Source organism: Ovis canadensis, chromosome 13 (genome assembly GCF_042477335.2).
Source record: "Ovis canadensis isolate MfBH-ARS-UI-01 breed Bighorn chromosome 13, ARS-UI_OviCan_v2, whole genome shotgun sequence".
Taxonomy (NCBI): Eukaryota; Metazoa; Chordata; class Mammalia; order Artiodactyla; family Bovidae; genus Ovis; species Ovis canadensis.
In genome coordinates, this window is record NC_091257.1 from 39,411,199 (window position 1) to 39,435,972 (window position 24,774).

At 41.0% G+C, this 24,774-nt stretch overlaps 1 protein-coding gene and 1 non-coding gene across 2 annotated transcripts in view; both read left to right on the forward strand.

Moving 5' to 3' along the window:
- Positions 1-24,774, forward strand: part of KIAA1217 (KIAA1217 ortholog) — an 817,826-nt gene that overhangs the window by 129,312 nt on the left and 663,740 nt on the right. The gene's annotated exons all lie outside the window — the stretch shown is intronic.
- On the forward strand, positions 9,241-9,371 carry LOC138417929 (small nucleolar RNA SNORA18). The gene has a single exon (XR_011248346.1). It is a non-coding gene; the product is annotated as a small nucleolar RNA SNORA18 (small nucleolar RNA).

The following is a 24,774-nucleotide window of genomic DNA, read 5'->3' on the forward strand; positions in this document are numbered from 1 at the left end:
GCCCAGCCTCCTTTCTCGATTACCCTGCTATTGATTTTTTGGAGTTTCTGTCCATAAGGAATCAACTCCTAATGCTAACCTTGTTGGGGGAGGGGGCATCTACCCCCTTCCTCACTTGTACTCAGGCTCCAGCCTCCCTGACCATCCCACCAGACATCATGGACAATCAGGAGAATAGGGAAGGGCAGAGGCAGGCTCTGTAGCACCTCTCCAGTCTCTTTTAATTTCCAGGTCATTTTAACCATCTAAACTCAAAGCCACATCCATCTCTTTGGCTAGTAACAAATTCCAAAGCCTGGATAGTGGTTTTGCTTTTTTTCCCCCCTAAGTTTCTGGCAATTTCTGTTTTCAATTCCTAAATCTAATATTTCTGGGTGCCCTAAATGCAAAACTCAAGACTTTGTCTTATCTATAAGAAAGGGAGTGAATTTGACTTATTTTTCCTAGATCCTATTGCAGTGGCAGGAACAAGATATAAAGTCATATCTTAATAGAGTATCGCCACATACATACAAGAGGAACTTGTGGCAGGTGAAGGAAAACAGGAATTTTTTTGATCAGTGGAAAATGGGCAGACTTTTTTCTTTGTTTTTATTATTGGTGTTGTTTAGTGTTATAAAGTACAAGAGTTTTCTAAAGATTGATGTGACTGATAAATTGAGTCACCATCCAGAATTGACTGCTTATTTCTCTATCAAAGATCTGCCAACCTTGTTCCATTTAGGAATTCAGGTTAATTATTCTTCCATTCTGTTGGTATCATGCAGGATCATGTCTCTTGAATGCTTAAAGACACAAAATCATGATCTGATTGCTTAAGCCTCTTAACAAGGATGGAGAGGTATTTAGAAAAAGCCAAATGAGGAAGTTTTTCCCAGAGAGTTTTGTGAGAATGAAAATGAAGTATTTATAGTAATGATGTGTGTTTTGTGAATGAGTCCCTCTAGATTGCTAAGTTTATCCTTTGATCTGAAAACATGACAGTGATTGAAAAATCAATTAGCACATATACCATATGTCCAAACAGCCTAAAATAAAGATGAGGAGGGTGATTTTTAAATGTATTAGGAGCCACTAATCCATGAACGACCCCTCCCCAAATTAAGCAGGGTTAATTATAAGGTATGTATACTGTATTCACTTTCTATTGCTGCTGTAACAAATTACTGCAAATTTAATGGCTTACAACATTCATTCATTATCTTTCAGTTCCATAGAGCAGGAGTCATGGTACAGCATGCCTCAGCTGGGTCCTCCACTTTAAGTCTCGCAGAGACAAAATCAAGGTTGGGAGGGTTGTGTTCCTTTCTGCTTTCAAGCACATTCTGTTGTTGATCAAATCCAGTTCTTTGTGGCTGTAGGACTGTGCTTCCTTGATGGCTGTCGGCTGGGGGCCGTCCTAGGCTTTTTCTGCTCCTTCCATCCTGTTACCCTCTGCATCCTGGTGCCAGTCAAAGCCTTCACTTCTTCTCACACTTAGAATCCCTCTGACCTGGTCGTTTAGTGTGTCTCTTGTCTCTATCTAGAGGAAGTTCTTTACTTTTAAGGGCTCATATAAATGAATTGGCCTGCCCAGAAAATTCACATAATTTTCCTTGTAATGCATAGTTTAAGATGTAATCTTATGCTTTTTACAGAGAGGAAAATGAAAACTTATTTTGTAGATATATTTTCATATTTATTTCACTGTTTCAGGTCTTGGTTCTCTAGTTGTGGCCTGCAGGCTCTAGAGCTTGGATTCAGTTGCACGTGGGATCTTAGTTCCATGACCAGGGATTGAACCTTTGTCCCCTGCATTGGGAGGTGGATTCTTAATCACTGGACAACCAAGGAAGTCTCCACTCATTATGTTTTAGATATTAAATCAAACTACGTTTTCTAGGAATTTCCCTGGTGGTCCAGTGGCTAAAACTCCATGCTCCTAAGGAGGTGGCCTAGCTTTGATCCCTGGTCAAGGAACTAGATCCCATATGCCACAACTAAGGACCCTGCATGCTGCAATGAAGATCAAAGATCCTGTGAGCCACAGCTAAGACCCAGCATGGTCAAATAAATAAATATCTTTTAAAATTAAATAATGTTTTCCATTATTGTAGTTTTCTCACATTAAAATCTCAGCTTTTCTTTATCATTTGGGGCCTCTTTAAGTAGTTTTAAGTTCTTAGAAGCCATACTCATATTTGCATATTAATTAATCTGTATTGGTGAGAATATGTATAAAAAACATATAACATGTATAATAAAAGAGCAAGAGACCAATAGGAAAACTAACTCTGGCTTTAATGAAGCTGTATTTCAGGCTGCTTGTGGTTATTAAACCACATATAAAGTGGTTGTCTTAGTTATTATACTCAGCAGGTACAGTTATTTTATTATGAGATAGTTTCAATTTTGGTTTAAATAAAATTGATTTTCATGGACTACAGTTTAGTTCTGAATACCTGTGTATTATTCTGGATTATAATGCCTTTAGGAGGTAGTGGGTAAAGGAAATATCCAATTTGTCATAGATTAAAATGATGTGTGCTACCCAGGTCTGGTAACACACCTGAGTAGCTTAAAAAAAAAAAAAAAAAAAAAGGAAGCAAACTTCAGAGTTAGGCAGAAGACCAAATGCTCCTTAGCAGCTGTGTGACCTCAGACAACTTGCTCATCCTCTCTGATACTCCCTATCTGCATGTGCATAACGGGGATATCAGTATAAAGCTGCAGGAAGAGGGCATTGATGAAGATTAAATGAGATTAATGAGAAATCCCTCACCACTTCTGGTATGCAGGCAGAGTTAAAAAATTATGGATTTCCTTTGCTTTGTCTCTCAGGGTCTCTAATATGCTGATATGTGAATCTCATCCTTGATAACTTATCTGAACCCAAGCCCTAATTTTGTGATGGAGGAGTCCATTTATATTTAATATTCTTTAATATTCTTTCATATCCGGAGAAGGCAATGGCAACCCACTCCAGTACTCTTGCCTGGAAAGTCCCATGGATGGAGGAGCCTGGTGGGCTGCAGTCCATGGCGTTGCAAAGAGTCGGACACAACTGAGTGACTTACCGAGTTGGACATGACTGAGTGACTTCCCTTTCACGTTTCACTTTCATGCATTGGAGAAGGAAATGGCAACCCACTCCAGTGTTCTTGCCTGGAGAATCCCAGGGAGGGTGGAGCCTGGTGGGCTGCCGACTATGGGGTCGCACAGAGTTGGACACGACTGAAGTGACTCAGCAGCAGCAGCAGCAGCATTCTTTCATATTGTCTTATTATGTTTAAAAAAAAATTCAGTTTCATCTTTCACTTCAGTTCAGTTCAGTTCAGTTGCTCAGTTGTGTCTGACTCTTTGCAACCCTATGAATCGCAGCACGCCAGGCCTCCCTGTCCATCACCAACTCCTGGAGTTCACTCAGACTCACGTCCATCGAGTCAGTGATGCCATCCAGCCATCTCATCCTCTGTCGTCCCCTTCTCCTCCTGCCCTCAATCCCTCCCAGCATCAGAGTCTTTTCCAATGAGTCAACTCCTCGGATGAGATGGCCAAAGTACTGGAGTTTCAGCTTTAGCATCATTCCTTCCAAAGAAACCCGAGGGCTGATCTCCTTCAGAATGGACTGGTTGGCTCTCCTTGCAGTCCAAGGGACTCTCAAGAGTCTTCTCCAACACCACAGTTCAAAAGCATCAATTCTTCAGGGTCTACTAAAAGAAGTATTTTATGATCATTTGCTAATGCAATAATAAAAATGCTTTTTAAAAGGATTAGAAACTTGAAGTTTCATTAGGGGGCCAGAAACAATAGAATTTTATTATTTACATTAGATTTGTCATTTCAATAAAATAGCAAATGTTCCTAGTTGAAAGGCCTTACTTACCACAAGAGCTTAAAGTTAATCATTCTTCTCAAGAGTAGTTAGAATATCCTTTGTGTTGCATGTTTTTTACTGGGATAAAAGAAAGTAGCTTTGATTGGTAATTTGAAGGCAGGGTCGCAGTCCCCTTGTGGTTCCTTTGGTTCCTTCTTTATTGAGCCGTCCAGATACCTCTGTCCATGGTGCTGACCTCCAGACTCACTCCCCTTCAAGTATTTGATGGCCCGGGCTTGTTGTTTTTCATGCTGGGTGCCTAAGGAGCTCCCTTTGGTTTGTAGCTGCTGTTCTTCTCTGTTGAGTCTGTGTCATTTTGTGCTCTTCTGCAACTTCCCTAGTGCTTAAAGGGCCAGCTTGTTCCTGGCTACTGTTTTTTAAATGCGCTTATTCAGTGTCTTCATGCTGTGATTTAGAGTTTTTTGAGATGTTTCTTGGTCCAATTCACTCATGGTTGCTGGGATTTAAATCCATGCCAGTGGTATTCTCATTCCACAAATTTTTACTGCTCTCCTTCTATTTAAGAAAATCTCAGTCTTCCTTCTGTGTTTCTCCTTTACTCTCACATTACAACCATACTTACAACACTTAGGGGGTCAACCACAAGTCCAGGTTGTCACCTGCACCTCTGATTGACAGGCTGTAGATCCTAGGTTCTGCAAACCTTGGATTCCTTGCAAACTTCCTCCTTGGATTCTATTAATTTTCTAGAGGAACTCAGCAAATCAGTATACCCAAGAGATTACTGGTTTATTAGAAAAGAACATAACTCAGAAACAGCCAGATGAAAGAGATGTCATATTGCAAGTTATTGGGGGAGGGCACATAGCTTCCACACATTCTCCCAGCTCTTGTTCACCATCCCAGAAGCTCTCCTAACCTTGTCCTTTTGGAGTTTATTGAGACTTCTTTACAAAGTCATGATTAATTAAATCACTGGCTGTTGGCAGTTGATTCAACCTCCAGCCCCTCTCTCCTCTCCAGAGGTTAGGGAGTGGGACTACAAATTCCAACTCTGAAATCACGTGGTTGGGCCCACTGGCAATCAATCCCCAACCTTAGATGATCTAGGGGCTTTCCAAAGCCACCTCATTAACATAATACAAGACACCTTTATCACTCCCCTCACTTAGGAAATTCCAAGAGTTTTAGGAGTCTGTACTAGAGACAAGAGATGTTCTACACAAGGAACAGGGATAAAGACTAGCTATATATTTCTTGTTATAAACCACAATACTGCACCTCCTAAGTATAGACTCTTGTCATGGGCACTCTAGAAAAATAAAAGGGGAATATGATTTGGCACCTGACTTCAAGAAGCTTTGAATCTGGTGAAAGGTGAGAGGAGGAGAGCAGTAAACAGATGCAGGAAAGCAAGGCAGACATAAGCTAGGTGTCACTGGAGAGGCGCCAGTAGTGGCTGTGTGAGCTTGCAGCAGTGACTCAACTCTGGCCACACAGAGGAAGCACCTGGGGAGCTTTTAGACATCTTGGTGCACACTGTCAGTCCCAGACATATTCAGAAGCTCCAGGGATGAAGGTCAAACATCAGCATTTTAAAGTCCCAAGGGGATTCCAGTGTGTGGATACAGTTGAGAACCACCAGCCTGAAAATGACCCTGATACATTCTGGCTCTGTGACAGGGTAACAGCAAAGTCTTGCTTTCCTTTATTTTTATTTGATTTAATGCACCTCATGCTCCACATTGGATTTTGACAAGTACCTGCTTCAATGTTGATAAGACCTTGTATACTTAGTATATACTCAATAAACACTTACCTGTTGATAGATGAATACCCACTTGTTTTAACGCTCCCCACTCCCTTAAACAACATTTATTGAGCACCTAATATATTTGGAGATTGTCATTTAGTTGCTCAGTCATGTCCGACTCTTTGTGATCCCATGGACTGTAGCCCGCCAGGCTTCTCTGTCCATGGGATTTCCCAGGTAAGAATGCTGGAGCGGGTGGTCATTTCCCTCTCCAATATTTGGGGATAGAGCAGTACTCACTGGTGGAGACAGAACAGTAAATGCAACCATCTCTGCCTGGATGTGCTGTTTCCCACATGATGCCATCTTCTCCATCAGAACCATTCTGGGAGCTTGTAACAGAACAGGCTCTTGGATGCTTCCTCAGCTTGTTACAGAGTTTCTGGTCATGAAGTCCAGGGACACTTTTTGTTCACAAAGTGCCCAGATGATTCTGTATACACGAGTGTTTGAAAGGCCCTACAAAGACAATGCAGGACAGGTCAGGGCAAGGTGTGCTACGGTGCCCCCTACAGAGAGACTGACATTCAGGGAGCCCGGAAAGGGTGTTGGGAGAGGGTGGCCTCTGAGCTGGGTCTTAGGAATGGTTATTGACTTATTCACAGGAAAGGGGAAGGAGAGCATTTCAGGAAAAGGCAAGCTCCTGGTCATGTCTCAGAGACGAGAATGAACACAGCACATGGCAGAGACTGGAGGCCAACTGTGAGGAGCCATTTGTAATTTTGAGTTAATTAACCTCTATCGATCCCCACAATGTTCTGAGCAGTGCATGCAAGGAGCATAAAACTGCTCAAGGAACACGGTGTCCCTGGGTCTGGCTCTGAGCTCTTATTTGGTTTGGCAGAGCGATGCCTGATCACTGCCAAGCTCTGGAAGTCTCCCAAGAACCAGATTCACGAGGTTATAAAGCCACCCCTGGGGTGACCGAGTATCTGCAGGAAGGGCACAGAGCTCTGGCTGGTGCCACCAGGACCACCGCTTCCTGATGCGTCTCTTCTGGAGGCTCTGAAAGAGGCAGAGTCTGGTCTGGGAAGTTGGCTGACAATATGAGGTCAAGGCTGGTGATCTGGTGAAATTGGTGGTTTGGTTTTATTACACTGTGAATGCCAGGCTATAAACATTATGAGTAAAATAGGCTTTGGAAACCTAACATGGAATTCTAACCACTGTTTATAACTTCTCCTCTAAGAGAAAGAATAAACCATGGTCCAAAAACTAAATTATTTTTGAGTAACAATAGCTATTTACTGGGCTTCCCAGGTGGTGCTAGTGGTAAAGAACCTGCCTGCCAGTGTAGGAGACATAAGAGACATGTTTGATCCCTGGGTTGGGAAGATCCCCTGGAGAAGGAAATGGCAACCAACTCCAGTATTCTTGCTTGGAGAATCCTCTGGACAGAGGAGCCTGGCAGGCTACAGTCCATGGGGTTGTAAAGAGTCAGACATACCTGGAGCGACTTAGCACGCACTCCCAGCTATTTATTGATGACTTAGTAGGCACCAGGCCTCCAATGGCCTGAGCTTTACACTTTCTTTTTACTACTGCTTGTCTGTGTCTCTCCCTAGCCCTCTCAGAGATGTGGTATTATTCCATTTGCTTTACCGATCATGGAGCTTGTGAGCGACAGAGTTGGGATTTGAATCCAGATATGTGTAGCTATTAGAAACTGAGTGTGTAACAACCGTGCCAGGCTACTTTTGGAATATGATTTTGTATAAATTGGTGGTTTCCTTTACCTTCTTATTTTACATACACATCCCACAGTGTCTGTCGAGACCTTGATGAGTAGTTAACCAGAAAACAGCATGAAAAGAAATAAAATGCCCCAGAATTAGCAGGAAGAAAAATACTGCTTTATTTCTTTGATCCTTCTATTGGGTTGGCCACAAAGTTCGTTAAGGTGTTATGGACAAACCCGAATGAACTATTTGGCCAACCTGACACATTTCTCACAGTTTGAAACCAAAATCCTTCCTCCGAAGTGCTTTTGCTAAGGAATGCCTGATAAAGGGGTTAGAAATGTAGCATCACTCAATTTGGCAGGAATCGCAGATAAAATGGAATGTCAGAGCCTCTATTTCAAGGGCTGTTTTCAGATACAGTGGCTCTAAGATGGTTCTCATTCTATGAAACAGAATTTAGAAGAGTAGGATGAATTCAACTGAATTATGAAAACAGGCGCTGTGATCTGTGAAGTATAGTCCTTGATCATCCTTTCCCCCCAATACCTAGATAATTAGCTGGAGCTTGAGTCATGGTTTACACGTAGCCATCTGATTATTTTTGCAACACCTGCAGGGGAAAGTACATTGTCACTTCTGTCAATTCTGTTTGTAGGGATCATCTCTACAGGTGAAAAAAAGAGGCCACTTTGGTGAGGATGTATACCTGAAATATATTAATACAAAAGGGGAAAATTGCAGAAACAAAATTTCTTCACAGTGATCTGAAGTTTCAGTAATATTCAGTTATTAAATATTTGCTCTTGTTTATTCAAAACTTTAATTATTGGCACATTTACAATTTTCTGCTTAGTTTGACATTTAATCTAATGGTTTTATGTTTATTTATTGCATGGTCTAAATATGGTTTCACTTTCTAAACTGTGGCTAATCTTTATAGTCATTTGATATGATTTAATTGTATCATGCTATTTAAATAATGAGTGCCTTCTCTGTACCAAGTATTTGTAATCTTTTTATACATGTGGTAACTTCAGGTACCAAAGAGTTAACCAAGTTTTGCATAGTTATTAGACATTTCAAAATATTTATAGTGAAGATATGAATTTACATGACCTCTGAGTAAAAAGAAATTAATTGAGCTCATGCTGTGAAACTAAATAAATCAGTGGGAAGAAAAATTGTAGGCTTTAGTAGCGGAAGTAATTAGATCAAAGGCTTCTTCTGCATTGTACTAAGTTGCCTCTTTTGTTTCTGAATGGCTGCTAATGTTTAAATTTCTGAGCTGCCAGGTTTTTACTATTTTGCCAACAACATTTTCTCTACTTCAAGGATTACTGGAAAACTAATCAGATGCAGTAATTGATTTAACAACAGAATGATTCAGTAGTTGCTGTCTTCTGTAAAATCTTCCTTCTTCAGTTTTAAGGTAAATTATCAATTTATGGGTCTTCACAGAAAAGCATTTATTTCTCTTTGCTCCGTTAAAAAGAAGAGTTCTTTGCACTCAAATTTGCTTGAGGGTAAAATGTTCCACCTGTGAATCCCTTTCGGGGACGTGAATACGTGTTTGACAATCAAGTCTCAGATGACAGTCCTGTATGAGAATCACAGGGCAGTTTAAAATTGTGTGTAATCAAATGATGCGGTCTTGACAGAAGATGGCCTTGTCCACAGCTGACTGAGAAAAGTCAGTTGCAGATGTTGTGTGCTTGTCTGTCACTGTAATAAAGGGTCCAGGGTTTTGCTTTCTAGAACTGTTGCTCTGCCTGACCTACTTAGCGAAAGTCCCCAGTCTTCTGATGGGCATGACATGCAGATTTACCCTACAGGAACGAGTAATATCCCTAAATACATGTATGTAGTTACAAATATATGTATGTATGCTTAATGACAGAGGAAGTACCAGACATGAAAACTGCAGATTAGTTGAGGTCTATCCCGATGGGGCTTTTCCAATAAACCTACATCGTTGGAAATGCCTCGTAGAGTAAGTATGTGGTTTCCTTTACTCATAGAACTGCCTGTTCCATCTCTGGGAAAGAACTACAAGACACAGTTGCCAAGAAAACTATGAAAAACCTAACAAACTTTTTTTTTGAATCTTAGGTATTGACATATCCCAACAATCTGTACTGTTCTAGGATGTGATAGCTTAGGGGTGAATATGATTTGCACTTAATACATTTTTAGAGGGTGTCAAATTCAGAACCAGGCAGTTCTGTCTGTAGACCCTAAACATGGTCCTAAAGTAAATTGCTTGAGGAAATTGAATCCCAAAGATTACAGATGGGGAATATCAAAGTGTGTCTGTATTCCACTGGAGAGCAAAGAAGCCTGAATGACTGACTGGACTGGACTGACTGACTGACACGGTAGCTGTGGATTGTGCCAAATGTCTTTTGGAAAGGGCTGTTGTACGTATCTTGAATATTATGACTTTGTAGGAACTGAGGTGATTGGCAGTGGAAAGAATGAGGTCATGTGAAATCCCTTAAAAATGTATTGACTTAAATCAGGCCTGTGTTATACATTTAAAAAACAAACAAAAAACAAAACTCTTTGTGCAGAAAAAAAATCCCCTGCAGATTTCATGTGAAGGCTGGACAGCTCCTCAAGTGCTCAGAGGTATTGAGTATGGCATAGGGTTTCAGTGGCGGAGTGGAATGGGGTGGGCAGGAGACACCAGTCTGTAGAGCCATGAGCTGGTTGCTCCACTTCCAGAACTTGTCTTCTCTGCTGATTCTTGGATAACTGGCTGCTTCCCTCCAAACAGCTGGGGATGCTCTTGATTTCTGCACGCCACCACTGTTGCCCAGCTGTCTGCCCAGCTGCTTTTCCAAATTCTCACTTGTGCTCTTAAGGGATTTTTATTATAATTTATTATTATTTTTGGCTGTTCTGGGTTTTCACTGTGGTGTGCAGGCTTAGTTGCCCCATATGTGGGATCTTGGCTCCCCAACCAGGGATCAAGCCTGTATCCCCTGCACTGGAAAGTAGATTCTTAACCCCTGGACCACCAGGAAAGTCTTGAATTTTTATTACAAATGCAATATGTGTATTGATAATAAAATTTGAATTGGAGATGATCATATAGAAAATAAATATCTCCTCCCCTAACCAGATTCTCAGTGTCCAATATTCTTTTTTAGTTCTTCTTGTGGTTACCTCTCTAATCATCCCAGACAATGTGCTGATGCTTCCCCCTCTTGAATTATCATTGTATACTAGACTGTTTGAGTAATATATATTCATTCCCTGCCATGAAAGATAAGGACTTTAGCATGCTTGTGCTATTTCTAAAGACTTTACTCTTATTAATGATCCATTTATTAATTGCTTTTGTAACTCTAAATAATAATGTAAATCTTTTCCTTAACACATCACCTTAGGCACTATATCTAGACTCCTTGGTACATCTATAAAATGGGGATAACTATAATACCTACATTATAAGGCTGTTTTAAGAATTAAGTGACAGGATCCTTTGAAACTGTTTAGGAAGGGCTTCCCAGGTGGCTCAGTGGGTAAAGAGTCCACCTGCAATGCAGGAAAGGAGATGCAGGAGATGTGGGTTCAATCCCTGGGTTGGGAAGATGCCCTGGAGGAGGGCATGGCAACCCACTCCTGTATTCTTGCCTGGAGAATTGCCATGGACAGAGGAGCCTGTTGGGTTACAGTTCATGAGGTCACAAAGAGCTGGACACAGCTAAAGCGACTAAGCACACACAAGGTCCTGGTACTTGGTGAATTCTCAATATATTTGGCCAATATTCCATGTGGGAATCCCCAGCCTTCAACTCCGCTCACTGCTGTCGCTAAACAGCCGCCTCAGTTAGCTGGAGTGTGACTTGTACATTATCAGTGTTGCTTTACGTTCTCAGCTGCAGCTTTAAAGATTGGCATAAAAACAATTGCCTGCTTTCACCTGATGGTTAGGGTCATCAGCTCCTTAATAGCCCAGTTTGTTACATTTGAAGATATTCTCTGGGGACCCTTTGCTTTTCTCTTCAAGTTTGGACCGATTGCTTTCTAGGTCTGTGGCATAGTCATCATCCTGGTCATCGTATGTAAAATGATCAGGGAAGGACTGCTGGGAAAGTGATATTCAAGTAAAAACCTGAAGTAAGGAGAGGAGAATTCTAAACAGAGGAAACAAGTGCAAAGATCCTGAGGCAGAACAACCCTACTGTGCTCACTTGGGGCACAGGAAGGGGGCCAGTGTGGCTGGATTGAGTGGAATGAATAATCTGGGCGAAAGTGATGGAGGTTATAAGTATTTTGAAGATTCAACTAAATGGATTAGATGTGTAACAAGATAGAGAGCAATGAAGAACCACTCCAATATTTGTGTTATAGTCAGTTGGAAGGATTGGGTTCCTGTTCAGTAAGATGAATGAAGAATGGGGAAGAATGTGGGAGGAGCAGGGGACTTCCCTGGTGATCCTGTGCTTAAGAATCTGCCTTGCAATGCGGGGGACTCGGGTTCCATCCCTGGTTGGGAAACTAAGATCCCACATGCTGCGTGGCTCCACTCAGCCCACAGGCTGCAACTAAACAGTCTGTGTTACATGGAAAGATGCTGCGTGCCACAACTAAGACCCAACACAGCCAAATAAGTATTTTTTAAAAAGAATTTGGAAGAACAGATTTGACCCATGTGGGATGGGAGATGGGTGGCAGGAAAGGGCAGAGAGCAAGAGTTCAGTTTTGGAAGCATTTATTTAGAATGCCTGCCAAAGGGACTTCTCTGGTGGCCCACTGGTTTTAAAGTTTCACCTTCCAGTGCAGGAGTGAGGATTTGATTACTGATTGGGAAGCTAGGATCCTACATGCCTCACAGCAAAAAACTCAAAACAATGTTTGTAAAGCAAACAATGTAACAAATTCAATAAAAACTTTAAAAATGGTACGCATAAAAAGAAATCTTTAGAAATAATAGAATGCCTATAAGATATCCAAGTGGAGATGTGAATGGGAAGTTGGGAATATACTTTGGGGTTTGGGACAGACATCTAATCTGGGAGTCGTATATGTGATCAGTAGGCCATGAGATGAATGAAGTCATGAAGGGAGAGTGTGTGAGCAGAGAAGAGAATTAATAGGGCCAAGGGTCATGGTCTTGGTAATGCCCCTGTTTGGAGGGGAGAGAGGTTAAGAGCAGCCAGTAAAGAAGATGAGAAAAAGACCATTGAAGGATGGAGTTTGTGAAGCTAAGAAAGCATTTCAAGAGGAAAGAGTTAAAGAGTTGCAAAGAGAATTAAGGAAAAAGAAGAGAGTGGTAAAACAAATGGATGTTAACAACAGGAGAAAAGAATATGAGGGTTGAGAGTTCACTTCTGGATTTAGTGTAGTGGAGCTCCCTGTTAAACTTCATAAAAGCAAAGTGATTTTATTTTAGCTACTCTGAGAAAGGAGGGACCATCCCCAGTCCTTGGGGTGTTTTTATTCCCAGAGATGATGAGCAACCCACCTCCTGCTGGCATCTGCATTAGCGCCCAGCAGGACTGTGCTTTAGCCATAGATGTTTCTGCTCTGTTCCTGGTCTAGGGTGATACTTACTTCTTTAAAAGCCTGGCTATGTTGCTTTTGTTTGCTCTTTTTGTATTTGGTCACATTCGCATGTGTTTAGAGATGCGGGGGAGTGTGATAAAGTGTGCATCTATTTTAACTGAATGTTTTTTCTGCTAAATCTTTACCTTCTTTACTAAATGTTCCTTTTATTTTCTGGCCTTACCTGCCTCACTGTTAAGGATGTGATATTTGTGATCACTTTCTCAAATAGAGAGGTTGTTTTTTTTTTTCTTCCTGCATGTATAGCTGGGTTGCTGAAGTTGGTGTCATATTAAAACTCACTGCCACTAAAAGTCATTGCTCCCTTATTATGTTCATCTAATTTGATATATTCTCGTGTTCCTTCTAGTTTTTGTCACTTAACCTCCTGGCCAATCCGTGTTACGGGCTGAGTTGTGTCTCCCTATCCACATTCATATGTTGAAGTCTTATCCCCCTGGGGCCTTAGAATGTGACTTTATTTGGAATAAGGTCTTTGTCTTCTAAATTCTATTGGAGTATATCTGATTTACAATGTTGTGTTAGTTTCTGCTGTATAGCAGAGTGAATTAGTTTTACATATACATGTGTGCTGTCCTGTGTTTTGTGACTCTGCTGCTGCTGCTGCTAAGTCGCTTCAGTCGTGTCTGACTCTGCGACCCCATAGACAGCAGCCCACCAGGCTCCCCTGTCCCTGGGATTCTCCAGGTAAGAACACTGGAGTGGGTTGCCATTGCCTTCTCCGGCTTAGTCACTCAGTTGTGTCCAACTCTTTTTGACCTCATGGACTGTAGCTTGCCAGGCTTCTCTGTTCATGGGGATTCTCCACCCAAGAATACTGGAGTGGGTTACTATGCCTTTCCCCAGGGGATCTTCCCAACTCAGCGATCAAACCCAGGGCTACCTCATTGCAGGAGGATTCTCTACTGTCTGAGCCAGCAGGGAAGCCTAAGAATACTGGAGCAGACAGCTTATCCCTTCTCCAGGGGATCTTCCCCACCCAGAAATCAAACTGGGGTCTCCTGCATTGCAGGCGGATTCTTTACCAGCTGAGCTACCAGGGAAGCCCCATGTATACATATACCTGTTCTTTTTTAGATTCCTTTCCCATATAGGTCATTACTGAGTACTGAGTAGAGTTTCCTGTGCTCCACGGTAGGTCCTTATTAATTATCTATTTTACATATAGTAGTGTGTATATGTCAGTCCCAATCTCCCAACTTATGCTTCCCTCCCTCTTCCCCAGTAACCATAAATTTGTTTTCTATATCTGTGATGCTGTTTTTGTTTTGTAGATAAGCTCATTTGTACCATTTCTTAAAATTGCTCACATAACCAATATCATATGATATTTATCTTTCTCTGTCTGACTTAACTTCATATGGTACTCTCTAGTTCTACCCATATTGCTGCAAGTGGCATTGTTTCATTTTTCCATGAGTAATATTCCACTGTATATCTGTACCGTATCTTCTGCATCCATTCCTTGGTCGATGGACATTTATTTAGGTTGCTTCTATGTCTTGGCTATTGTAGACAGTGCTGCAATGATTTGGGGCACATATATCCTTTAGATTATAGTTTTCTCAGGATATATGCCCAGGAGTGATATTGCTGGATCATATGGTAGTTCTATTTTTAGTATTTTAAGGAACCTCCATACTGTTTTCCATAGCGATTATACCAATTCACATTCCCACCAACAGTGTAGGAGAGATCCCTTTGGATAATGTCTTTAAAGAGGTGACTAAGGTCAAATGAGGTCATTCAGATGGGCCTTAGTCCAATATGATTGGTGTCCCTATAAGAAAAGGAAATTAAGACACAGACATACGAGGGAAGATCTTGTGAAGACACAAGGAGTAACCAGCCACCTGCCCTGCCAACACCTTGATCTTGAACTCCTATGCTCCAGAACTGTGAGCCTAGAACAAATTCCTCTTTTTTAAGCCACCCAGTGTATGGTACTTCATTATGGCAGCCCTAGCAGACTAATAGGCCCCCTCATAAAAGATTTTGGCATTTGGTTCACAGACCTTCTTTCCATCCACTGCCCTGCCTTCCTCCTGGCCAAGCTCAATGTCAGTAAAGACATGGTCCTCTGACCTCCAAGATCGTCTTTCACGGCTCAAGCCAAGCACTCCCAGGACCATTCATTCTCTGGTTTTCACTCGGAAGAGTTTTGCCTTTGAAGTGATACATCCCCCTTTCCAGCAATCTCACTCAATTATTTTCGGTACACTGATTCTTCAGCTGCTTTGTCTCATAGGCTGTTATCGTCTAGATTTGCTCCCTGATTGTCAGGCAACTCTTCCTGACTTCCTCCTCCTCCAGCTTAGACTTCATGAACCCTTCCTCCTACCAAATGCTGCCAGCACACTGAGCCATCTTGTTCTATTGTCTTCTTGTTACATATGCCCGGCAAACCCCAGACTCAGATGGACCTGAATGCCAGTCTTCTCCATGTCCGCAACTAGGACACACTGTAATTTGTTTAATAATGATTGGACATAAGGACATTGTTTCCCCTTTTACTATTAAATATGACTATGGTGAATATCGTTCATTATACATATATCTTTGTGTGCTTCTCTGTGTCTTTCTTAAGCTAAATTCCTAGCAGTGTAGTTATAGGACCAAAAGCTTTAAGACTTTTAAATAGAATGATTCAATCAAAGGTACTGTTATTTCACTTTCTTTGGCTTTTGTTTCCTTATATATATAAAAGATGGTACACCATTCATTTTTTTCCAATTCCATTAGAAAACAAACCTATAATTGCTAGGTGTCTAACAGGTTGTGAATTACATTTTTCATTATTATTAAATCAATTTGTAAGAAAAGTTATCCATTTAATCTTTATTTTCTGCCGTGAATTATCGCTTTTTCTGAAGATATGTGATTATAAATTTGCTATTCATCTGAATGCTCAAAAATGCAAAAATTTGAGTTAAATTCACTTACATTAGTGATTTTGCTCTTATAGCCTTTGTTTTTCTCTTCACCTCTTCATTCTGTGTTTAATTATTATCAATTGAAAGTTACTTTGATTGCATGGTGAAATATATTGTAAGTGACCTAAGATAGTTTTAGGGATGAATATATTTAATTTTTAAAGTGTTGGTTTCCTTGTGGCATTTCCAAAGTCTTGTTTGGCACTGACATTCTACATATTTCATTTTTTTCTTATAAATAAAATTGATGAGCAGACTATATAATAAAAAAATAAATTAAATTAAATACAACATCAGGTTACCTTTCAATAAGCTCAGAATGATTTTTCATCACTGATGTATGAGAATACATCAGTTCAGTCCAGTTCAGTTGCTCAGTCGTGTCCGACTCTTTGCGACCCCCTTAACCGGAGCATGCCAGGCCTCCCTGTCCATCACCAACTCCTGGAGTTCACTCAAACTCACGCCCATCGAGTCAGTGATGCCATCCAGCCATCTCATCCTCTGTCATCCCCTTCTCCTCCTGCCCGCAATCCCTCCCAGCATCAGAGTCTTTTCCAATGAGTCAACTCTTCTCATGAGGTGGCCAAAGTACTGGAGTTTCAGCTTTAGCACCAGTCCTTCCAATGAACACCCAGGACTGATCTCCTTTTGGATGGACTGGTTGGACCTCCTTGCAGTCCAAGGGACTCTCAAGAGTCTTCTCCAACACCACAGTTCAAAAGCATCGATTCTTCAGCTCTCAGGTTTCTTCACAGTCCAATTCTCATATCCATACATGACCACTGAAAAAACCATAGCCATGACTAGACAGACCTTTGTTGGCAAAGTAATGTCTCTGCTTTTTAATATGCTATCATAAAAAGCATGGTTTTTAATATGCTATGTTAAAAAGCAGGTTGGTCATAACTTTCCTTCCAAGGAGTAAGCGTCTTTTAATTTCATGGCTGCAGTCACCATCTGCAGTGATTTTGGAGCCCCCCAAAATAAAGTCTGATACTGTTTCCACTGTTTCCCCATCTATTTCCCATGAAGTGATGGGACCAGATGCCATGATCTTCGTTTTCTGAATGTTGAGCTTTAAGCCAACTTTTTCACTCTCCTCTTTCACTTTCATCAAGAGGCTTTTTAGTTCCTCCTCACTTTCTGCCATAAGAATGGTGTCATCTGCATATCTGAGGTTATTGATATTTCTCCCAGCAATCTTGATTCCAGCTTGTGCTTCTTCCAGCCCAGCATTTCTCATGATGTACTCTGCATAGAAGTTAAATAAGCAGGGTGACAGTATACAGCCTTGACATACTCCTTTTCCTATTTGGAACCAGTCTGTTGTTCCATGTTCAGTTCTAACTGTTGCTTCTTGATCTGCATATAGGTTTCTCAAGAGGCAGGTCAGGTGGTCTGGTATTCCCATCTCTTTCAGAATTTTCCACAGTTTATTGTGAGCCGCACAGTCAAAGGCTTTGGCATAGTCAATAAAGCAGAACTAGATGTTTTTCTGGCACTCTCTTGCTTTTTCGATGATCCAGCAGATGTTGGCAATTTGATCTCTCATTCCTCTGCCTTTTCTAAATCCAGCTTGAACATCTGGAAGTTCGCAGTTCATGTACTGCTGAAGCCTGGCTTGGAGAGTTTTAAGCATTACTTTACTAGTGTGTGAGATGAGTGCAATTGTGCAGTAGTTTGAGCATTCTTTGTTACTGTCTTTCTTTGGAATTGGAATGAAAACTGACCTTTTCCTATCCTGTGGCCACTGCTGAGTTTTCCAAATTTGCTGGCATATTGAGTATAGCACTTTCACAGCATCATCTTTCAGGATTTGAAATAGCTCAACTGGAATTCCATCACCTCCACTAGCTTTGTCCGTAATGATGCTTTCTAAGGCCCACTTGACTTCACATTCCAGGATGTCTGGCTCTAGGTGAGTGATCACACCGTCGTGATTATCTGGGTCATGAAGCTCTTTTTTGTACAGTTCTTCTGTGTATTCTTGCCGCCTCTTCTTAATATCTTCTGCTTCTGTTAGGTCCATACCATTTCTGTCCTTTATCGAGCCCATGTTTGCATGAAATGTTCCCTTGGTATCTCTAATTTTCTTGAAGAGATCTCTAGTCTTTCCCATTCTGTTGTTTTCCTCTATTTCTTGGCATTGATCACTGAGGAAGGCTTTCTTATCTCTCCTTGCTATTCTTTGGAACTCTGCATTCAAATGGGAATACATATTTTGCTACACATTTCCTAGAGTTGGGACAAAAGAGTTCAGAATGTTCAAATCAATTAAACAAATGACAAATGACACTTTTAAGATATTATATTCTTTCATTGCTAGGAAGAGAATAGATTTAAATGTTTATTGACAACTTGTTTTCTTGATTTTGTTTCTTTTTTTTTCAGTGTTTGAGTTTTTTTTCCATTGATTTTGTAAGAGATCTTTTTTTCTCATTACTTATTTGATACATTGTTAACTCAGGACTGTCTTAAACTCATAAAAATGTTCTACTCTGAGTTTGATTATTGTCTCAGTAGTCTATTATTTGCTCTTATTGTGTCTTAGCACTATCAATTATACATACACAATGGATTTTGTTTTCAGTTTTATATTTGTTATGCTGTTTATCATTATGTTTATTTCCATCCTCTTCCTCTGTCTTCTGGAAGATAATCTCAAATTTCTTTGATTTTTTTGTATTTTTAATTAACTTGAAAAATAATTTTGCAGGCAAAATTTAAAATCTCCCAGTACATTTATAGTTTTTTTGTAATAACTTCTTATTTTAACTAGTTCCCTTATCTTCTCTTCCTCTGCCTAAAGAATCTTCGTATTTATTTCCTGCTGTCTTACTACTTTCTTTTCTTGTTTCACAGCCTTCTTACATTTTGGAAGCATGAAGCTATATTGCTGACAGTCTTGTGACTCTTGTAGTAGACCTTTTCTTAAGTAGGAAGTTCCTCTCATCTTAAATATGACATTTCCCTCCTTTTTGGTTGCAGAATTTTTTCCATTGGTTTTGGCTTTTTCTTGTTTGCTTATCTTTAATGAGAAGGTCACTCTTTGTTCTGATTTTATAAAGATACAGGGTGAGTGAATTCTCTTTGGAGTCTTGTACTATTTGCTCAGTTGCAGTTAGAATTTCTCTCTCACATAATAAGGGCCTGGATTATTTTAGACAGATCCTTTTTTAATCCCGAGTGTGGTGGTTATTTGCATACAGTATGACTGGGCTGCTCACTCTACATATAAAATTCATCTCCATTTTCTCTTGCCTTTACCTCCCATATATATTAATTTTGAACCTTTAAATCTAATTTCTTATTCTGAACCATCAAGCTTGTAACCTTAGGCAGCCAATGAGTTACCCTAATGGAAACTATCTGTTCTTGTGATCAAAATGGTTTATACAGGTTTCATCAAGCCACACTGGATAGCAATGTAGCTAATGGTTGGAAAATGCACGGCAATGCTTTCTTTAAGTTAATTGTACAAGAACCCTTCACGTGTACGTGCATGCTAAGTCACTTCAGTTGGTCCAACTCTTTGCCATCCTATGGACTGTAGCCTGCTAGGCTCCTCTATCTCTGGAATTCTCCAGACAAGAACGCTTCACAAATGCTGCTAAACTTTTGTTGAATTTCCCTTATGAGAAATTTGAAAGATATGCAAAGATATGCAATATGTATATTGCATTCCCACCTAGAGGACAGTTTTCATCTGCCCCATAGAATTGCATGGTTCTAGAGTAGATGTTTTTGTGAACAAGAAATATACCTTTGTATTTGTTGCAAGCTTTGAGAAGCTGAGATTATTTGTGACCATTGTGTAATTTAGCTCATCCTGATTAATATAGTACGTATCAGCTTGTAATTACACATTCCTTTTAGTTATTAATGTAATGTCACCCTTTCAATGGTTAGGTTGAGGAGTAGATAAATTGGGTCTATATTTTTATCCCTAGAACTTGGTACAGTCCCAGCATGTGGAAGGTGCTTTAAAGTATGTATGGGACAAATGGGAGCTTCCTTTGAGATCGATTGGTTGAGACTCCAGGCTTCCATTGCAGGGGGGCCCAGGTTCAATTCTTGGTCAGGAAACTAGGATTCCATATGCCAATGGGTGTGTGGCACCAGCACCCCGCCCCCCCCAAAAAATGTATGAGACAAATGCCTAAATAAAAGGACAACAGAAAGCTCAATGTTATTGTTGATACAGTTCCTCAAATATCTTTCCGTGAGTGTTGTTAGAACAAATGAATAAATGAGTTGATTTTTGGCTATAAATTATGACATTTTACCCAGGGAAGACTTGAAATATTAATACACAAATCTTCAATTGAGAAATAGGGACTAATGAAATTAAGCTGGAATTTGAAATTCCAGCTAATTGAAATTAAGCTGGAAGCTTGCATGGAGTTGTCTTTTCTAGATGTCATTTACACATGCAGTCACCATCCATCCAAATTCTGATGTATCAGTTCAGTCACTCAGTCATGTCTGCCTCTTTGTGACCCCATGGACTGCAGCACGCCAGGCCCCCCATCACCAACTCCCGGAGTTTATCCAAACTCATGTCCGTTGAGTCGGTGATGCCATCCGACCATCTCATCCTCTGTTGTCCCCTTCTCCTCCTGCCTTCAATCTTTCAAATGAGTCTTTTCAAATGAGTCAGCTCTTCGCATCAGGTGGCCAAAGTATTGGAGTTTCAGCTTCAACATCAGTCCTTCCAATGAACACTCAGGACTGATCTCCTATAGGATGGACTGGTTGGATCTCCTTGCAGTCCAAGGGGCTCTGAAGAGTCTTTTCCAACATTACAGTTCAAAAGCATCAATTCTTCAGTGTTCAGCTTTCTTTATAGTCCAACTCTTACATCCATACACAACTACTGGAAAAACCATAGCCTTGACCAGATGGAACTTTGTTGACAGAGTAATGTCTCTACTTTTTAATATGCTGTCTAGGTTGGTCATAACTTTCCTTCCAAGAAGCCAGTGTCTTTTAATTTCATGACTGCAGTTACCATCTGCAGTGATTTTAGAGCCCCCCCCCAAATAAAGTCTCTCACTGTTTCAATTGTTACCCCATCTATTTGCCATGAAGTGATGGGACCAGATGCCATGATCTTAGTTTTCTGAATGTTGAGCTTTAAGCCAACTTTTTCGCTCTCCTCTTTCACTTTCATCAAGAGGCTGTTTAGTTCTTCTTCACTTTATGCCATATAGGGAGCTTTAATAGAAGTTAGTTACTATGAAACATTCTTCACTCACCTTCTCCTCAGGGCCAGGATCCTAGATCTGTGTTGAAATAACAGGAAGTGAGGCAGTTGCTCCCAAAAGACAGACTGTTACTCCACTGATCCTTCCTAAGAAACATTCTGAAAGTTCATATCAGGATAGCATTCTCCATACAGCAGAGCTTCACACTTCACTAACTGCTTAACAGTTGCATCTCACTGGATTTTTTTTATCCTTCCAGCTCTCTGGCTAACTCAACTCTTATTTTGTAGATTGATCAGAAGACTTTCTCTTCAAACCCTGTCTGAGTTGTAATGGCCCAAGGTCTCCCAATGTGACAGTCTCTTGGTTGACCTCTGTTTTCTCAGGAGTCCTCTGCCAGTTTCCAGGCACTTACAAACACCCACCCATACAACAGACACTTTTCAATCTTACTTGCTTTCTAATCTGAATAGCCTGTAAGTCCATCCTTCAGGTTCTGCTGTGGATTTTTTATTGTGTGCTCAAACCAGGAGGCTATTTTTAAACACGATTTACAAATAGAATTTTGCAAAATGAGGTGGACCAAATTCTAGCATTTACCACAAATAAATGCCTGAAAGTCCATCCCATTAAAGAGTTTTTAATTAAAAAGAACAACCCACAGGTGCCTCATTGTCCTAGCGTCCTGAATCATCCAGCAGCTTTTACAAGAAACAGAAGAGTTTGCCCCATGGTTAATGTCCTCTAGACAAAATTAACCCGAGCACAGAGCGAGGCTGCCCATTAGAGGCTAAGGTAATTTCATCTGAAGTGCTACTAACTCCTTACTTTATTTCTTTAAGTCTCTGCAAATAGCAAAGAAAAGAGTAATCGTGTCCTCAATTCTCTCATTTCTTCCCAACACTATTTTAATATGAATTTCAAAGAAGGCCAGCTGACAGTATCACAGTAGGGGAAAAGCCAGATGCAGAAGTGTAAAGAGGGGTAGGATAATTTGCCTCTTCTACCACTAAGCTGTGATCTTCACGAAGGGAGGAAGGTACAAAGAATAAGATACGTTCATAGGCCTTGTTCCTGACAGAGCACATCTAATGTAGTAGTCCTTAAGTGAATGTTTTTGAAAGAAATTCTCATAAGATTTTGCAGTGCTTTCAACTGATAAATTATGATCTCAGGAGAAAGTCCCCATGCTTTGTTAACTTACAATGGTCTGCATGGAGTAAACTCCAGTTTACTGCAGTAAACTCCATTTCTCAGACTACAAGAGTTTCCTCTCACCTCTAGTGAGCATATGTTGTCCAGTAGAGTTGATCAGTTATTTATTAGAGTGAACAGGACAGGACTGAATAGGAGGCCAGAGATAGAATGGAGTGAGAATCAAAGGTCCATTAAAGAAAGAATTTGCTAGAAGCAAAGCTCTGTCATTGATAATGATGATCTTCCACTGTAATTAAAATTACTTTATAGATTTGTTCATGCCTGTGTATTGAAGGATATAGAGGTCCCCGAGTGTGTGCATCAGAATCACCTGGAGAGTGCTGGGTGCAGGTAAAAGGGATCGAATCAATCGTTGTAGGGACTGAGACTTCCCTGATAGTCCAGTGGCTGGGACTCTGCATTTCCACTGCAAGGGGCACGAGTTTGATCCCTGGTCAGAGGACTAGGCGGCACTAGTGGTTAAGAACCCGTCCGCCAATGCAGGTGACATAAGAGACATGGGTTCGATCCCTGGGTTGGGAAGATGTTCTGGAGGAGGAAATGGTAACCCACTCCAGTACTCTTGCCTGGAGAATCCCATGGACAGAGGAGCCTGGGAGACTACAGTCCATAGCATTGCATAGAGGTCAAACCAGGGATCAAACCCTTGCCCCCTGCATTGGCAGTGCAGAGTCTTAACTACTGGACCACCAAGGAAGTCCCACTTAGGACTTATTTTAATCAAACTTCATTTTCTTTCTCACAACATCTGTGTACGTTTTCAGAGTAGTCTTGTGTACATGTTTATAGCACACCAGTACTATACACTAAGTTCTGGTATGTACAAAATGTCACTTTAAAAACACTACCTAATCTGACCTTGAATATCACAAAGATGACTTTGTCAGTCTAGTAATTTATCTAATTTCATTCATGGCTCATCGGGAAAAGGTTTTGCCTGCAGTGTAGAAGATACACACGAAATGCAGGTCCAATCCCTAGGTCAGGAAGATCTCCTGGAGGAGGAAATGGCAACCCCCACCCCCCACCCCCCGCAGTATTCTTGCCTGAAAAATCCCATGGACAGAGGAGCCCTGGCAGTCCATGGATCACATAGAGTTAGACACGACTGAGCACACACACACACACACACACACACACACACATGCACGCACACACAGAGAGTCATTACTGGGGCTCCCCCTTCCACCCTAAAATCCCTCCCATCTTCAACTCACGCTGATTAGCCCTGAAATACTCATTGTCTGAAACCACTTGCTTCTTTTACAGTTGCCTCCTTTTGTTCGTTTTCTGCATGTGATAATCTTTGCTGAGTCTAAAAGTTCTGGTTGTTGAATGATATATCTTCCCAGATGTACCAGATGTCCTAGGAAACTAAAGAATTCCCTACCCCACTGATTCTATTGTTCCTTCCAGTCTCCTGGACAATCTCAAAAGACTTTCGTATCTTTTACAGAGTGGAAAACCTTCCTTCCTTTGACTTAAACCTTGCACCTCTCTTCTCCACTCTTAATTCCTCCAAGGAACTCAGGGCTTTAGAAAATAAAATCCAGGGAGAAATTAAAACTTATTGTGAGCCAGCATTGTACAAAGAACTTGACTACTATCTTGGAAGGGCTTCCCAGGTGGCGCTAGTGTTAACCCACCTGCCAATGCAGGAAACATAAGAAAAAAGTGAAAAAGTCGCTCAGTCGTGTCCGACTCTTTGCGACCCCATGGACTATCCAGTCCACGGAGTTCTCCAGACCAAAATACTGGAGTGGGTTGCCTTTCCCTTCTCCAGGGGATCTTCCCAACCCAGGGGTCAAACCCAGGTCTCCCGCATTGCCAGCGGATTCTTTACCAACTGAGTCACAAGGAAAGCCCATGAATACTAGAGTGAGTATCCTCCTGACCCAGGAATCAAACTGGGGTCTCCCACATTGCAGGCAGATTCTTTACCAACTGCGCTATCAGGGAAGCCCAGGAAAGGTAAGAGATGCAGGTTTAATCTCTGGGTCAGGAAGATCCCCTGGAGGAGCGCAACCCACTCCAGTATTCTTGCCCAAAGAATCCCATGGACAGTGGAGCCTGGCAGGCTACAGTCCATAGGGTCACAAAGAGTCGGACACAACACGCTATCTTGGAAAGGGAACACAACTGATTTAAATATATTATTGTTTAATGTAGCAACTGGGTGTGAATGTGTTTGTGCGTATGTGTGTGTGCTATATATGAGGCTTGTGACATCTATAAATTTATTGTTCCTTTGTTATGATAGCAGCCCGAAGCCCGTGAATTGAGAACCTTTGGATTAGAGGATCTCTAAAATTCGTTCCAGCTCTGTTGTTTAGCGCTTTCTGGATCTTTCCACCCTTTGGTGTTGCCCTTGATGATAGCTGCTGCTCCCTACAGCTTTCCAACAATATGCACTAAACTCTCTGTGTCATGATGTGAGTAAGCTTGGATGGAGTTGTCATTGTTGGTTAGTTGATTGGTTTTCTAACTTGGGGTGAAATACAAATATATTTAGAGTCATATTTGGAAA